The sequence below is a fragment of the Peromyscus eremicus genome, chromosome 12, assembly GCF_949786415.1.
Source record: "Peromyscus eremicus chromosome 12, PerEre_H2_v1, whole genome shotgun sequence".
Classification (NCBI taxonomy): Eukaryota; Metazoa; Chordata; class Mammalia; order Rodentia; family Cricetidae; genus Peromyscus; species Peromyscus eremicus.
The window spans coordinates 68,769,513-68,775,512 of record NC_081428.1 but is presented as its reverse complement, the minus strand read 5'-3'; positions in this window follow the sequence as shown (position 1 = coordinate 68,775,512).

Below are 6,000 nucleotides of genomic sequence, written 5' to 3'. Positions count from 1 at the left end.
TTGACTAGTGTCCACTGGCTTCAGGATAAGCTTCTCTGCCCCTTCTGTCCCTAGATTTACTCTCAGTAAAGGCACTGAGATTGTCATTTGCCTCCCAAAGTGGTTACAGGATGAAGCAAGTGTTTTCTTATTCAGTCTATCTCTGGTGGTGCAAGCTACCTATCCGTTGCATCCTCTGTGACTGAGTGGACTGTGCCACACCACACAGGCTTCTGTGTTCTATAGGTATCCCTGGGGGTCAAAGAAGGCATGGATCTTTCCCTCACTCAGCCACACTGTTCACAGAGCCCAGTCTTGAGCAATGACAAGGAACCTGTTGATGCAACATAATGGTACCTGGCAAGCATTCTAAATTGCTTTTCTCCATTGCTATTTACAACAAGCTTCTGGAAACAAGTATGTATGCTGGATGCTGGATCTAGAAGAAAAGACCTCAAATCTCTTGTCATGTCTGCCTGAATCACTTGAGAAGAGATATTCTCAAGTTGTCTTTGCATCTTATGTCTTTCTTTCTTTATTTTAGTTAGAAGGATTTTGCTCTCTTGCCCAGACTTACCTATATTCCTGGACTCCAGTCATCCTACCAACTCAACCTCCTGTGTGCTGAAACAACTGGTTCAAACTGCCAAAGGCATGCGCAACCCTTTGCATTTTCTGTCATGCATTCACCAAGTGAAGACATCTCTGACGTAGTCATTTGTTCAGCTGATACACAAGGAACACATTTACTGTAGAAGAATCCTTTTCTATATTATGAATATGTGTTACTCCGATTGGTTAAGAAAAAGCTGACAGGCCGGTAGTTGGTCAGGAAGTTAGGCCAAACTGAAAATGATGGGAAGATGGGGTTGGGGATTTAGCTCAGTGGTAGAGCGCTTGCCTAGCAAGCGCAAGGCCCTGGGTTCGATCCTCAGCTCAAAAAAAAAAAAAAAGAAAAGAAAAGAAAATGATGGGAAGAAAGAGGGCAGAGTCAGCAAGATGTGCTAGAGGACAGGTAAAGCTACAAGCCACATGGCAATTTATAGATTAATAGAAACGGGTTAATTTAAATGTAAGAGTTAGTTAGTAACAAGCCTGAGCTATCAGCCAAGCATTTGTAATTTATATTCAGCCTCTGAGTTGGTTATTTGGGACCAGGCAGTCAGGATAGGAAACATCCATTTATACACATCCAACATTCTCTACTTGATACTAAGGATACCAGAATACTAATAAAACCTTGTCAAGGTCATCAAGGACTGCAGGGGTGGAGAGAATAAAAAAGCTAAGGCCAATGCATGAGAAGCTACAGTACACTGAATCAGGATCTCTGAAGGGCTAAATTCAGTCTATGGGAAGATACAGTGGAAGGGTAAATAATCCATGAGATGAGATTAATTGGAAAAAGTTTGTATCTGCTTCCTGATCAATGAGTAGAAGGGCAAAGGGAATCATGGCATGAAGGAAATGAGAAGGAACATGTTGAGTAGGTAGGACTAACAATGGGGTGGAGCAGTATGGCTGAAACAAGGTATGGATGTTATGGAGGACAGAGGAGATGGGAGAAGAGGTACAGCAGATATGGTGAGACATGAATCTCCACAGGCAGGTAGCTGCGCAGATCGTGGGCTCACCATTGTTTGGAGTTTGGATATATGCAGAGTGCAACAAAGAGGTCAAGAGGGATATGGCCATCTGATTTGTACATGTGAAGGAGTTATCATCCTGTTATATACTATGTATAGGAGAGGATAAAAGGGAGGGACCCTTTCTGAGTTTCTTTTCCCAGTGCTGTGATAAAAGACCCTGACAGAAGCAACCCAGGGGAGAAAATGTTTCTCTTGGCTCATAGTTCCACATAGTCCTACAAGATAGGGATGTCATGGCAGCTGGAGCTTAATCCACAGCTAGTCAAATTGCATCTACAGGCAAGAAATAGAGCAAAGAATGATTGCTAATGCTAGCTCACTTTCTTCATCTCATGCAGTCCAGGCTATCCTATCAAGAGAAGAGTCCTGTCCTCAATCAAAATGCATCTTCTCACATCAATTAAGATAATACAGACAGTCAGCCGGGCGGTGGTGGCGCACGCCTTTAATCCCAGCACTCGGGAGGCAGAGCCAGGCGGATCTCTGTGAGTTCGAGGCCAGCCTGGTCTCCAAAGTGAGTTCCAGGAAAGGCGCAAAACTACACAGAGAAACCCTGTCTCGAAAAACAAAACAAAACAAAACAAAAAAACAAAACAAAACAAAAGATAATACAGACAGTCTCCATAGGCATGCCCATAGGCCATTCTGGTAAGTTGACAAATTAACATTAACCACCACAGGTAACAATTAAATAGTCAGTCAATGACAAGTAATGCCATTGATGAGATGAACTAGAAGCCACAGCAATGGAAACGGAGCCAAGTAGAGTTTAGTGAGTGTTAAGGGGTTAGAAGGCAGTGACACTAAGTATTGGGAGTGAGGGGTAAGGACTTGGCAAGAAGAGCAACTCAGGAAGTTTTATGACAAGGGGGCTTTTACCACTGTGATATATTCCCCTGGATTTTGAAGTAGAACCAATACATTTATGGATGAGGTAAAAGCATGCTAAGTTTAGTTTTGGCTGCGTTGAGGTGGAAGATCGTATGAATCAAGGTGATTGATTAACAGCCGTCTAGATGATCTGTAGCCCCAGCACGAGATCTGACAGCAGATAGAGGGATGGGAATCAGGTAGTTGAGAGGCTGCAGTTGAGCGATCCCATGGGCTACATGAGAGACAGACTTCAGTATTACTTGCTCTTTTCACCACTATGATAAAAACACCTGCACAGACAACTCGGGGGAGGCCTGACTAACTTTTGCTCATGGTGTGAGAAGGTGCCATCCATAATGGGAGAGAAGGGATGGTGGAGTTCGTGGCTGCTAGCCATGATGGCAGGAGCGTGAGGCTACCTGTTTATTCCTCAGTGGTTCAGGAAACAGAGAGATTGGACTAGAACTTCATTCTGGGATATATCCTAGAAGGACCACCCCTCAGGAACCCATTACCTCCAGGCCCTACCTCCTAAAGGCTGTGCAACCTCTGGATACAGTTCACAGCAGTTGGAGAACAAGTGTTCGGACACACAAGCCTATGTGGGGCATTTTATGCCAAACCATAACAGTCTCTACGAATGAAACTACAGCCCATGAATAAGAAGAAAACACCTACCCACCCCCACACACACACAGACACAAGTTCTAAGGAGCAGAGGAAAACGTGAATTTCAGGAAGGTTGGTGTAACTGTCCTCAGTGTCAAAGAACTCAGAGATGGTCAGGAGTGTCCAGTGTCCATATTGTCTCAGTTTCAGTAAGAGCTTTGCTGAGAAAATGTACTGTGAGCAGGAAGCAGCTTGCTGTGTGTTATAGTGCCCACAAAACAGGACAGAGACAGCAATGGTCGCACTTTTTTTTTTCTTTTTGAAAAGGCTGGCCATGAGAAGCAAGAACGTCGTTACCTCCTTTTTTGCTTTCTAAGGTAAAATGCAATCACGTGCTCTTTCCTCCTGCCAAGCTGTAATCGTTAGGGTCTATATTTTCTCTCTTCTCTAGTGATTGTCTCTGATGCCTTCTATTGTTCTTCCTGTGACAGGGTCAGCGGTCCCTCACCATCCATGTGATACCACCTTTATAAAAGAGAAAGGTCACCTCACCAAGCCATGTATCAAAATGCCTAGGCCAATCATGGAACCCAAAGTGTTTGGAAAATATCTGCAGAGGAGCGTGAAACATCTCTTTGCTAATTCACTGAAGTATCTAATCCCCGTGCCTGGGGTGGGTTGGGTGCCCCTGATAGGAAGCAATGGTTTAAATTGGATTTTCAGTGGTGTCTTCAGGACAGGGCCTCCCAGCCTGCACTAAGAGCAGAAGTAAGTGCTGAGTCAGGCAGAAAGGAGTCACTCACCATGGATGACGGGTTTTTCTTGCTCCAGAGGATGGCTAAACCTTCCTAGGAATCTGAGGCTGAGGAAAGAGGGGCTTGAAGCCCTGATGATGTAACCTCTAATTTGCTTTGTGACCTGACTTAGGTCCCTCACCTGCTCTCAGCTCAGGCTCTGACTTCTTACTTGTAAAGTGACTGGTGAAAATGTATGTCACGGTCCTTGGTGTCTGTCATGCAAGGCTAATTGAGTATGTGCTTCTGAAAAGAGAAATACGGCTTCCAGCATGCCGTTTATATGGTTTTGCTTGACCTCGGTGATGTGACATGGGTGGATTTATTTTATGATGATTTCTCAATCCACACGCATTTCTGATTGAATGCATACTAGACTTTAGTGAAACATTTTTTTCAAAAAAATCTTCATTAAAATTATAAAGACTTAGCTGGGCGGTGGTGGCGCACGCCTTTAATCCCAGCACTCGGGAGGCAGAGCCAGGTGGATCTCTGTGAGTTCGAGGCCAGCCTGGGCTACCAAGTGAGTCCCAGGAAAGGCGCAAAGCTACACAGAGAAACCCTGTCTCGAAAAACCAAAAAAAAAAAAAAAAATTATAAAGACTTCAATTTATTTATTTCTCAAGGTCTTATGTGCTTGTTTTTCTTAATGTATATTAATTGATCATTTTTACCTACAACTACCCCTAATTTTTTTTTTTTTTTTTTGGTTTTGAAACAGGGTTTCTCTGTAGCTTTGGAGCTCCTTCTGTAGACCAGGAGTCATCATGGGTTTAACAAGGAGGCTGGCCTCTAGGAGCATCTGGTTGTGGAGTATCTCTGCTCTGCTTTCTGCCTGGACTGAGTTAGGATAGGAAGGTAGTAATCTTCGGCAGGCAGTAATCCACACACACTCCTCTGTGATGTTCTAATAATTAGGACTGAGATGTATTCTAACTTTTAACTATTGTCTTCCTCTTAGTTCAAAATCAACAAATTTAAAATCAGGGGTCCTCAGTGGGGTCAAGGACATCCATAAGAAAACCCACAGAATCAACTAACCTGGGCTCATAGAGGCTCACAGAGACTGAACTGACAACCAGGGAGCCTGCATGGGACTGACCTAAGTCCTCTGCATATATTAATTACTACTTGGTCTTCTTGTGGGACTCCTAACAGTGGGACCAGGGATTGTCTTTGACTCTGTTGCCTGCTTTTGGAACCCTTTCCTCCTACCAGATTACCTCATCTAGCCTTAACAGAAGAGGAGGTACCTAGTCTTATTGCAACTTGATAACCCACGGCTGATATCTATGGGAGGCCTGCCCTTTTCTGAAGAGAAACAGAGGAGGAGGAGTGGATGGGGGTGCTTGGAGGAGCAGAGGGAGGGGAAACTGTAGTCAGGATGTAAAAACAAAATAAACAAAACAAACAGAAACAACAGAAACATTAGAAAAATAAATAAAATCCTGCTGTGTTTGAAGAGAGAAGAAAAGATCTGCCCTGGGTCTGAATTATCATCCTTGGCTACCTGTTTGGACCTCTCCGCTCCCTTTTCACTAGTATGTGGAGACCTGAGTCCTATTCATGGTCTGAAGCACACCAGAACCAACATCTTCTTGGCTAGTTGCTTGCATATAGCTTTGACACTATTTTTTCCTGCCTCCCTGTTGTGGGTACAGGATGGAAAGAAGTCTGGTGATTGACTTAGGCTGCATTATCTTCATCCCCACAGTGCTTTGCAAATGCTTCAGCCAGTTACAAAGTAGGACACTGTTACTGCCTGAGTGAAGTCGCTCAACTCTATTCCTGGGTTATTGAAGGACTTCTCTCTACTTTGGGTTACAAATACTTTCTGCCAAGTGTCCTCTGTCTAAAAAGTCCCTGTGTAGGTCTGTATCAGTATCTCTGTCTAGAATTTATATTTATCAGGCTGTGAAGGGAAGAACTGGAGAGACCTCAGTATGTAAGTGAAGTAGACATATTAAATAAACACACAGCCAATGAAGAGCTTGTTAGTTTGGAAAGAAAGAAGTGAGAAATGGGTAGATGGTGTCATGTTGGATTGAACACAAATAGGACTTACTTCTCTATGACCTATAAGTCTTTAATGAAAC